We start from the raw sequence: 12,879 nt of genomic DNA, 5'->3' as shown, positions 1-12,879 counted from the left end.
GGGTTGAGGATGGAGTCAAGCTCAACTCCCAGTCCTACTGCCAGTTTCTGGAAGACACCTTCTTCAAGCAGTGGTACAGGAAGAAGTCTGCATCCTTCAAGAAAAACATGATTTTCATGCAGGACAATGCTCCATCACACGCGTCCAAGTACTCCACAGCATGGCTGGCAAGAAAGGGTATAAAAGAAGAAAAACTAATGACATGGCCACCTTGTTCACCTGATCTGAACCCCATTGAGAACCTGTGGTCCATCATCAAATGTGAGATTTACAAGGAGGGAAAACAGTACACCTCTCTGAACAGTGTCTGGGAGGCTGTGGTTGCTGCTGCACGCAATGTTGATGGTGAACAGATCAAAACACTGACAGAATCCATGGATGGCAGGCTTTTGAGTGTCCTTGCAAAGAAAGGTGGCTATATTGGTCGCTGATTTGTTTTTGTTTTGTTTTTGAATGTCAGAAATGTATATTTGTGAATGTGGAGATGTTATATTGGTGTCACTGGTAAAAATAAATAATTGAAATGGGTATATATTTGTTTTTTGTTAAGTTGCCTAATATTTATGCACAGTAATAGTCACCTGCACACACAGATATCCCCCTAAAATAGCTAAAACTAAAAACAAACTAAAAACTACTTCCAAAAACATTCAGCTTTGATATTAATGAGTTTTTTGGGTTCATTGAGGACATGGTTGTTGTTCAATAATAAAATTATTCCTCAAAAATACAACTTGCCTAATAATTCTGCACTCCCTGTATAATGTAAACACCTTAGAAAAGTAATTTGTATATGGCGGAAAACATATTCCAAGTTATTTCAAGTTCAACTGAATATATATCATACAGAGAATAGGAGGGTGGAGGGAGGTACTGAGTTACATGTTGCTGTTAAAAAGTACAATCAGGCTAATACACTTCTGATTCAAAAAGAAGCAAGCAAAAAAGAAGACTTTGAAGAACTAGCTTGACTCGCAAAAGGTTTGAAGTGGCAAACTACTGACGACCGATTCTTTGAGTTGAGATCTGCTGTGGCTTTGATGGTGGGCAAGAGGCTCTCTTTTTTCCTGTGCCATGTTGAGCCTAGATGACAGGACTAATCTAGACATACTTCCCCCTCCAGGGCTTGCACTTTGAAGACCCCAGCCTGAGAGATTATGATTTGGGCCTTACTTACAGAGAGGGTCCTGTTATTGCAAAGTCACTCAGACATACAGTACATCCTGTACACTAATGCACATATAGAGCATTCACAGACATGTATATGCCTACTACTTGTACAAATAAACAAAAGAAGCCCACAATCTACAGCAGCTGTTTCCTCCACAACTCATCGCCATGGGAACTGAAAGCACACTGAGCTCCTTGGCAGTTAAGCCCAGCTCTGTACTTGTGAAAAGGTGCAAAAGTCCCAATGGAAAAAGCTCAGAACCCTTGTTCTGTTACAGTCTGTTCACTGTAACCAAACTTTCTCCATATTTTCTGCTGCCAATTGCAGGTTTGACTTTTTTCTATTATTATCATAAAGATCCAAAATGTTCTAAACTGAATTTTTCAGAAAACAATGTATTAGAATTCACCTTTTAAATAAATTGTCAGACTCAGACTCGACTATAAATCCAATACACCCGTTTTGCATGTCAAGAAAAAGAGAGGAAAGCTATGATTTGAGGTTGTGCTGACTCTGACACAAAGAGCTGCATTCCTCTCGCTTCGCTGTATGACGGAGCAGGGCCCAACCTGGACTGGTGGGCCGAGGCCTCTTCCTGTTGCTCCTGTGTGCTCGTGGGTAGTGGCTTCCTGCTATGTTTCCTGTCAAATGGGGGGGCTTTCAGGGCAGCAGTTACTGCCCTTTGGGAGGAATGCAAAAGATAAGAAATGAGCTGGCCATTGACATGGGCTCAAAAATATTTACAAACAGTAATTTTTTTACGGGTAGTTATTGTCTTCATATGCGTACACACTGTGGGAGAAGGCAATAAACGTCACAGTAATAAAGCATGGAATTCAAATTCATAGTTTTCATTGTAAGCAACAAGACAATATGTTGAAATAAAGCATATCAATCAGGCTCAAAATTAGACCCATTGATAGGCTTCTTGCTCAAGTCCACTGAAGAAACTTGTGTAAATTTGTAAAATGCAACTAAATCAGTTGCTTTGTGTGAACAGATCAGATCCTCTGTCTGATCTTCCTGCATTTGTTCGCTCATGCAACACTCATGCAGACATTACAGTTTTCTCTTAAAATTTAGCAAATTAAGATGCAGATGAACACTATCACAGTCACACTGTGTGACAGATGAGTGTTTACTCTGATCACCAATATCCCAAATCCAATACGGCAAACATGCCCGCATGGAGAGTTGGCCACTGAGAAAAGATGAGATGCATCATATTATAATTGTGCATTTGAATAGAGATCCGATAGTGAGGAATACCCCTACTTTTTTTTTTTTTACTTTGTGCGTATATTTCTAACATTACTAATTCTAAGAAAAAATGGAAGGCTGTTCCACAAACTCCATGAGGATGGTGCCAGGCAGCACAGGAACTCAAGGAAGTGGCATGTTTTTGCAGAGAAAGGTCAGCAGTCAAAGTGGAGCCTAACTGTATGTATTCTGGAGGACTGCACTGACAATCAGCAGTTACAGGAGACAGACATGCTTAGGCACTTGAGAGTCTCTTTCTGTGTGAAACCAGAGAAAACAGAGATATAACACAGTGTTTCATGTGGTTCAGTCCAAAGCAAAACATAATGGAACACTGAACTGCTTGTCTTGCTTACAAATGCCCAGATAAACATGAAACTTTAACTGGTTATTTCTAATGTCATCATCATCTCAAGGGACAAGTGTCTCAATTTACACATCCTGGCTCAGACTAAACTGTGAAGAAATGTGATTTTTCATGTTTCATGTTGTGACTATAGAGCAAAGTTGAAGATTACCGCCTTATTACATTTACTATTTATAAATTTTACAATTACTTTATTGGGCAGATCGATATAGAGTATTTTAGAATGTAAGTCTTTCTTCTGTTGTGTAGACGCATCTTATTATAACTTTTTTTCACTGCACACCCTCTTTGGATTTCACTAAAATGTTTAAAACTGTGAGGAAATGTGAGGAATGTTGAAGGCTTTGAACAATTTCTTAGCATAATTGATTTAGTGTACTGACCAGTGAGCACGCGGTCACAGCTCTGTGTAGATCTATTAGTGTGCAAAGTCATTTATTTTAAAAAGCAAGTGATTTTCCACCAACCCAAGAATAATATATCCTGCATATCAAAAGTTTGGTTTTCATTATAGTGGCCATCAGGCAACTGATAGAAAGAAGAGTTCATTCTAATGCAGCACTGATATGAAACTTTAAATCAAATGAGTGATTCATGCCCACTGGGATCGTTCCTATCTGTGAAGGTTGTGGTATTGAAAAAGAATATAATATCACTGTAGACACTGTGTAGCGAGAACAGACAGTTAACCTTTAACACGATCTTACATAATATTATACAGGTCGGGTCATCTTTTTAATGGTCAAATGCAGACCTTATTATCTCCCCAGAGAACTCACTTCGATCATACTCACTGCCGTGTATATACCCCCCGACGCTAATGCTAGGTTGGCCATGAAAGAACTTTCTGCAGCCATTAACAAACACCAGAATAAACAGAAGGACAGCGAGGGAGGATAAGAAGGACAGACGCAACAACATTGTCATCCCCTATGTAGCCGGTGTATCAGAAAAACTTAGGAGAGTTTTCTCCAAGCATGACATCCCGGTGCATTTCAGACCCAGCAACACGCTCAGACAAAAACTGGTTCACCCGAAAGACAAAACGCCAAAACACAGACTTAACAATGTGGTGTATGCTGTACAGTGCAGCGAGGAATGCCCAGACCTCTACATTGGAGAGACCAAACAGCCACTTCACAAGCGCATGGCACAACACAGAAGAGCCACCTCCACAGGACAAGACTCAGCAGTCCATCTGCATCTTAAGGATAAAGGACACTCTTTCGAGGATGCCAATGTTCACATTTTGGACAGAGAGGACAGATGGTTTGAAAGAGTGAAAGAAGACATCTATGTCCACTGTGAGCGACCATCTTTGAACAGAGGCGGGGGTTTACGACACCAACTCTCTGCCATCTATAATCCAGTTTTGAGATCCCTTCCCAGACGCCTTAACGCCCACTCACATCCTGGGCCATCTCACCTCAGGAAATCGCATGATAAGGTGGGGCCAGGTTTCACAATGAACACACCCGAAACTCTGGCTGATTGGGACCCACACCCAGTTTCACACCTTGGCTCAGGCGATTAGAGGATCATCAGGGGGTCCTTTTGTCCCTCTGTGGGGGGATACTCCCACTAGGTTTATATCTGGGACTCTCCACCATTTGACCTTAGAACTGAAGAAGCTTCTCGGATGAGAGGTGAAACGTCTTCAAGTAACTTAAAGAAGTCCAGACGCTTTTCTTTGCAAGCTCCTTTGACCAGAATAAACACCCCGAGGCTGCTTTTATTGTTGCTGGCGACTTCAACCACACCAACTTAAAGACAGTCCTCCCCAGATTCCACCAACATGTCTCCTGCCACACCAGAGGAGACAAGACTTTAGACCATGTGTATTCCAATCTGGCTGGAGCCTACAAAGCCACACCCCTCCCCCACATTGGACAATCGGACCATCTCTCCCTGTTCCTCACACCTCGGTATTCACCACTCATCCAACGTGTGAAACCTGCTGTGAGGACAATTAAAGTGTGGCCAGAGGGGACAGACGCAGTGCTCCAGGACAGATTTAAAAACACAGACTGGAATAAGGAGCTTGCAAAGAAAAGCGTCTGGACTTCTTCTCAGAGCGTGTTCTGGGGAGCTTGCAGGAGTGCTGACAGACATATTCAACCTGTCCTTGGCCCACGCTGTGGTACCGGCCTGCTTCAAATCCACCTCCATCGTCCCGATACCCAAAAACTCCAACCCATCTTGCCTCAATGACTACCGCCCAGTAGCACTCACCCCCATCATCACTAAGTGCTTAGAGCAGCTGGTCCTAGCACACTTCAAATCCTGTCTCTCCCCCACCCTGGACCCCCACCAATTCGCATACCGCCAGAACAGGAGCACAGAGGATGCAGTCTCCATCGCACTGCACTCTGTCCTCTCACACCTGGACAACAACAACACCTACGCCAGAATGCTGTTTATAGACTTCAGTTCAGCGTTCAATACAATCCACCCCTCACAACTCATCAGGAAACTGACAGACCTGGGCATCAGTTCCCTCATCTGCAAATGGTTACTGGACTTCCTGACCAACCGCCCCCAACAAGTCCGGCTGGATAACCACTGCTCGTCTACCATCACAATGAACACCGGTGTACCACAAGGCTGTGTGATGAGCCCCTTCCTCTACTCCCTCTTCACCCACGACTGCAGACCTGCTGATGGTTCCAACACCATCATTAAGTTTGCAGATGACACCACGGTGATTGGCCTCATCAGTGACAACGATGAGGCCGCCTACAGGGAGGAGGTGGATCGTCTGGCTGAGTGGTGCGACACAAACAACCTGCAGCTTAACACCGAGAAGACCAAGGAGCTCATCGTGGACTACAGGAGGAATGCTGACCCACATCCACCCATCCACATTAAGGGGACGGCTGTGGAGCGTGTGAGCAGCTTCAAGTTCCTGGGAGTCCACATCTCCGAGGATCTCACCTGGACGACCAACTGCTCCAAGCTGGTCAAGAAGGCTCACCAGCGCCTCTTCTTCTTGAGGACTCTGAGGAAGAACCACCTGTCCTCAGACATCCTGGTGAACTTCTATCGTTGCACCATCGAGAGCATCCTGACCAACTGTATAACAGTCTGGCACGGGAGCTGCTCTGCCTCGGACCGGAAGGCGTTGCAGAGGGTCGTGAAAACTGCCCAGCGCATCGCCGGAGCACCACTTCCTGCCATAAAAGACATCTACAGGAAGCGGTGTCTGAAAAGGGCTGGGAAAATCATCAGAGACCCCAGTCACCCATCACATGGACTCTTCACCCTCCTGCCCTCTGGGAGGCGCTACAGGAGCCTCCGGACTAAGACCACCAGGTACCGGAACAGCTTCTTCCCCACAGCTGTCAGACTCCTGAACTCTGCCTCCTGACATCTGACCCACGTTAACACATGGACTGAACATACACACACCCACAATGGACAACTGTACCCTCAAACACACAATAATAACATGGACTGAACCACCACTCACAACCACTAGCACTTTATATAGATACTGTAGAAATTATCCACATATCTAATTTATCTTAACTGCACTACTGTATAGCTCTGTAAATAATCATTCTGTACATACGATAATTTTTAACCCTACAACTGTTTACAACTTGCATAGTTCCCATTTCTGTATAACTGTATATCTCAGATTTCTGTAAAGTTATTTATTTCATATTCTGTATAGTTTTTCATATTTATATCCTGTTCATAGCCTGTACATAGCTTGTACTCACTACAGCCTGTACATACCTATAGTTATAGAATATTCACAACATACTTCATACCGTGTACATTATAACATACCATAATAGACCCATTTCTGTAATATACTTACATATCTATATTATTGCTAATATATATTGTAATATATCTATATCACTAAAGCACTTCTGGATGGATGCAAACTGCATTTCGTTGCCCTGTACCTGTGCATGTGCAATGACAATAAAGTTGAATTCTATTCTATTCTATTCTATCTGGTCTCCGTCGCTCATATGAGTCAGAATGCTGATCACATGATTAAAACTCAGCTACCACTAAGAGTGCCACTCTGCCTGTTGTCATTAATCTTATACAGGCATTTCTCAGATTGCATAGTATGCAAATTTCAGTAATGTAAAGACTCCTATTTTTATTATCTCATTTATTTATTGAGGTAAAAATCTTATTGAGAGTAGTAAATCACTTTTTCAAAAGTATTTTTTAACTTTTCAAAAGTCAGGAAGATTATTCTTGTCATATGAAGTTAATTATAGCAAACGCAGTTGCTATGAATGATATAAGCATTGGGTTTCTTTTTTTGACAGGAGGTGTTTGCTGGCTATAATACTTAATACTATAATACTGTTGGTGTTGTTCAATGAACTAGCGCAGTTAAAAAGTATTGTCAAATATCTAAATATGTGTGTATTTTTTGATATCACAGATATTTGATAATACTACGTAATACTACCTCCTGTTTTACGGATCAAAAACAGTGAAAATGCTTTTAATGTTCACACATTCACTAGATTAACTACATTTTTGCTCATGCTTTGTAGAGTAGAATTTTCAGAACTAGAATTTAATTAGAATTTAGATTTGTAATCATTTTGCTGTTAATCTTTGTCCTTTGCATTCCTGATCCTATCCTCTGACTCTTTATCTGGTTTTCAGCTGTGCCTGCTCTTTCACTAGAATTTGATTATGTCAGGGGTGTAGCTCCACATTTGATGTATTTGGATACGAAATAACTGGAACAGTGGAAAATCCCCCGTTTATGATCACCTTTCCTGGAACAGGCCTATCATACTCTTCTCTTACGCAACAGATTGAAGTGCACATAAGTTTAGGACAGCAGGGAATTAAATTACCTGAGAACAACAGCAGCACAGCTTTGAAAAACCTGTTGATTTTCTTGCAATAGCCAAGAGCCAACAAGCCCAATGTAAAGAGGTTTTTTGGGGGGCTAACCCAATCTTCTCTTGGGTTAGCACAAGCTTATAGAGGGAGAAAGGCTTGTGCAGTGTACTGAATGTTGAGAAGCTCCCAAGGCTGTGAAGATCCAGCTAAAACAATGCTAATGAAGTACTAGTATAAATAGGGTACAAAAACCTGTGGAGGTAGGCCTGCATGTATAGTTGACAGTGATTTCCCAGTGGTTGATTTGCCAACAGAACCTGGACCGATTCCACCCGAAATGTCAATGCAGAGGGGCCTGGTCTGCCCACCACCCTCAACATCCAAATATCCAGAGCAGGCGTCTGGTACAGTGAGAGTAGAAGGAAACTTTAAATTTATTAGCAACAGCTTCACTGTTAAGTCAAAGAAAAGCACCAACTACAGTATCATATTGATAAAAGGATCAGAGCAAAAAGCATCACACTAAAATAAAGCACATGAGTCACTGGATATAAAGTTAGCTGGGCAGTTCACTTTAGAACTACTTTATATTCCCCACGACTATAACAGGAGCAATTGCCATTATTGTGTTAAATGACTTTCATGACCTTTATGACCATGACACTTTGCAAAAAGAAAAAAAAATCTCTCCTGCCTTCCTGGACTCTGCAGGAATGTGCTTTTTCTTCCCCCTTTTAAAACTGAATCATGTCCGCAGTGTTTCCATTAGCTCTGACAGTCACATTAACTCTCTCCAGGGAGACGTGGTATGTTGTAAACACTGGCCCCTGCAGGACCAGTGACATCACTTTTTTTTCTCTGTCCATCCCCTCCCTCAGACTTGATCCAAAACCTCTGGTCTTAATTATCACTTCACTGAAGCCTCACAGTGGAGATGAACAACCCCTGCAGACAGTAAACAAACAAGTGAGCTTCTTTCATGAAGCATCATCACAAAAGTTGATTGCACCACAGAAGTGCTCACTCCCAACAGTAAACAGCAATTACAGCACTCATGGCTTTTTATCTCTTTCAAACATATTTCAAGAGCTCCTCCTTCACAAAAGCTTCATCAGTGGCCTTTTTGAATGCTTTATTACTCATTTGGGGTAATTTTGGAAACTTTAGACCACAAAAGTGTCAGAGGGTTAGAAAAGCTGGATAAATAAATGTGGAAGTGAATAAACCATCCACAGTGGTCAGCCGACTGTCCACAAAACATAAACACTTCCTCTGTCGGCCTATCCAGAACACAAAGGCAGAATTTAAACACCAGACTGACATTGCCAAGCCCCCTTGACAGTCGTACAGCAATACGAGCCAGCTGCCTGTGGGTAAACAATAGGTTTAAACATGACCCTTTCCCACTGCCAGAAAAGCTCCTTACAGTCCACTGAAACCTGCTTGTCTCAGTGAGCGAGAGCACAGTTAAAACCGGAATGCAATTACCCACTCCGATAACGTGACAAGTAAACAGTTTATTCTTAAAGAAGTTTCTGGCAGAGAGCCCATTGCTTAGGATTTTGGCTTCAATTTTAAGCTCAGTCAGTTACGCATTATTATACTTTTTTGAATATATAATCCTTGTTTCTCATGTTAATAAGGGTCAGAAAGAAAAAGGCATGTAATCCTATATTGCTAAAGCAAAATCCTCTCCAGAGTTACTGCTTTTTACATCAAATGTACACAGAAATTCAGCAAATGACTTTTTCAAGTACACTGTTAGGGCCGCAGTCCGGTGGCTTCCATTTTTCTGCTTCAGGTGATTAGTCTGATAGTTGATTAATTTGATTTAGTATGTAAGAGAAATGTTTTATTCAAGGCCTGATATGGAAACTTATGAGTAAAGTGTCTTACAAACAACAGCCAAAGTAGTAGTAATAATAATAATAATAATAATAATAATAATAATAATAATAATAATAATAATAATAATAATAATAATAAGCAATTCGGTTCATTTCAATTCATTCATGTGACTTCATGGCGTACTTTCACCTAACAAGTAAAAAACCCTCAGTTTGAAACCAGGAGGAGACAGAAACTCCTTTTTGATTGGTTCTGCTGTAAAAACCTGCCAAATAAAACATGCTAAGCTACATGTTGTGGTGCCCCCTTATGAATAAGTTAACAGCTAAAAGCAGATGTTTTCCAGTGGAAAGCAAACATAGTTAGTATCCTGTAAGTCTAATATTGGACTACATTTTCATTCAGATTAAGCTACTGTAATTTTTATCAGGTTTCGGTTCATATTTGCAAACTTGTTTGTCTGGGCTGTCGCAGGAAGTCAGCAGGGCTGTGACGTGTACCATTTTTTGACTGCTGTGTGTTCTTCTGGCTTTAAAGAGTGTGGAAACAAAAAACAGATAATAGAGGCTGGCAGTAATTGGGAAAGAATTAATTTTGCAACACACGGGATAAGCAAACATCCATACTGCAGACAGTTCATATCAAAGTCTTAGCAGTAATCAGGTAATAAGTTTATGCTGCTTTTCTAAAATGCCTACAAAAGACATTCACAATAAAGGAGGAGCCCCATATGCCGTCCAAGTGTGGCTCAATGCTTATGAAATCAAAGCACTATTGAGACAGCCCACCACACATGTATTTTAACCTCTCACTCCCACATTGTTTTTGGTCTGCTTTCTTTGGCTTCGGCACAGCCTAATAATGCTACGCTTTGGGATATGATGTCAGGGCAGACGTAGGGAGCACCTGTTGATTTACGCACAGAGGCGGGGAGCGAGCTGATAGGTTCATGACCCCTACCGGCACTTACGTGGAAGCATCTGGATGCAACGACTGCCCAGCCAATTATGTGCATAGAGTGTATGTTACTGTGGTCAGAGTGAAGCACATCTATGCAACGCTAGATGTTATTAAAGCATGATAACTGCCAGCTTCAAATGCACAAACACTGCAGATGCACTCCCTCAGTAATCAGAGGAAGGTGGTAGAAGGCTTGCTTTGATTCCAACAGGAAATACCCTCCATTGTTCTTCTATGGTAGCTAACCCACACCCACGGTCTGCCCTCTCATTAAAAAGTCATTTTTACACCATTGTTCCTTGCTCTGACAGGTATTTGTGTTTTAATATAGTCTCTCTTATCCCGTTGTACATTCCAATTCCATTTTAGGCAAGAGGCTGACGCAGAAAAGCTTTAAGAGATGCTGCATGTTGTCCTTAAAAAATGTCTGAAAATAACCAGTTAGCAGGTAAATCCAGTGACCCCAAGGATCACATCAAGACTATGTCAGTTAAAAACTGTAAGTTTAGCTCAAAAGTGTCCCCATATGTGTGTGTATATATATAGATATATATATAACCACTTCTATAAATCATATTATAGAAGGGGTTTTTAGCTCCCCACATTCATTTCTTATGTTTCTAAATGTATTGCTTAGTTTTTCACTTTTCTTCATGTTTCATTTATGCAAAAAACACAAGGATGCAAACTATATGAAATATTTTTTAAAAAACAGATATTTTTTAAATATAAAGGTTATATTGTTGTTGTTTAAATTCATTAATAATGATTAGAAAGTAAAATTTACTGTGTAAACCTTGTCACATAAAATTATAAAAGCTATTTATAAAAATTTGACATGCTGTGTTTTATCAAATAAGACCCAAAAACCTGTGTGAAGGACTTGTTAGCGTCTTGATGAACCACACCTACTTTATTGTATCGTAATCTATTTTCCTCACAAATTTCAAAACAGTATTAGACTCCAGTATTAGAGTTTTGTAGAAGTATGTGAACACATTTAATCCAAACATAAATGAATAAAATAAATTATTAAAAGTTACAATAAAATTTCCAGATCTTCCGAGTCTTTGGCATTAAATGATGAGGCCATGCAGATAATAAGGCCATTTCCTCCAAGTGAAGTCTGAAAACACTGTATTCTGTGGAACATGACGTGCCGGTGTAGTAGATCTTGTTATTCATCCTTGCTCCTAATTATGTTGCAGAATCTTACACATTACACTGACTTCCTGTTTGTATTTTTCTCACCTATCTTCAGGCTGTATCTTATCTTAGACTGTCCCAGAGTACTGGCCAATCAGCAGCTTGACTCATCAAACGTGCATCTCAAAAGAGGGTGCCCACGCTAGGAATTGATTCCCACAGTATGAAAATCCCATTCCCAATACATTGTTGAGAACCTCTACATGTAAAGCAAGTGGGTGAGTATGCTTCATGAAAATTTAGCAGCCGCCTCCAAGCAAGATAGAAGCGCGACAAGATAGAAATCCAGCTCTGTAATATACATTTTATATACATTCATTGAGCTTTTGTGAAAGCATTCAAACATGGGTGCTGGTCATGTCTCCTATTTATACTTTTTCATAATGGACTGGCTAATAAGCCACATTTGGAGTACCCATTAGAGTTCGCACTGGTTAACTGAAGTTAACTGGTTAACTGCCTGCAAAAAAAAGTAGTTGAAGCAAGAGCACTAAACACATTATTTATTTAATTATCACTATTATTGTTCTATTTATTTATATATAAATTTATTTGATTGTTGCTTTTGTACGGACACGGTGGATGAACAAATACAAAAATGAATGTTGGCCTATAAGAACCATACCAAATTCTGAAAGTGCATTATTCTACCAACTGGTTCTGCACAGAACCAATGAGATAGCTAAAAGCACAACACACACAAGTAATTGTGTAATATCAGGTAGCTGCAAAAACAAACTAAGCTCTGAATCAATTTCCTTTACTTTGAGTAAACTCTGAATTTTCCAAAATGCAAGGTTCCGGGAATGTGAAGTGGCAAACAAATCCACAACATGCCCCAGGCCCTGCCTGTGCCACAGAAGGTGATAGCTTTGTCTAAAGAAGTCTCTGTTCTTAATCTCACTAAGGCTAAAGAGTGTCTGGTGTCTGTTAAGAAGCACACTGTCTATAGGGGTGAAATGGGAGGTCTTGTTTTGACACCATGGGATAGTTTTCTTTGTTCTTACTTATCTCTCCCTTTTGTAGCTAACCCCTACGTGCTGTTTCTCTGTGATGTCTGGGTGTAAGATACCAGACTATGAAAACATGACCTGCTCATCTCAGAGAGCAGCACAGCTCCTCTTCTGATTGGGAATTTATCTATACTTATATAATAAATCCTTATTAGAAATCTATGGGACAAAAACAGATATCAGATACAAACTACAGTGACTTACAGTCAGTACTGAATTTT

Source organism: Perissodus microlepis, chromosome 7 (assembly GCF_051167445.1).
Source record: "Perissodus microlepis isolate ML-2025 ecotype Zambia chromosome 7, ASM5116744v1, whole genome shotgun sequence".
Taxonomy (NCBI): Eukaryota; Metazoa; Chordata; class Actinopteri; order Cichliformes; family Cichlidae; genus Perissodus; species Perissodus microlepis.
The sequence above is the reverse complement of the archived record's forward strand: the minus strand, read 5'-3'. Positions refer to the sequence as shown.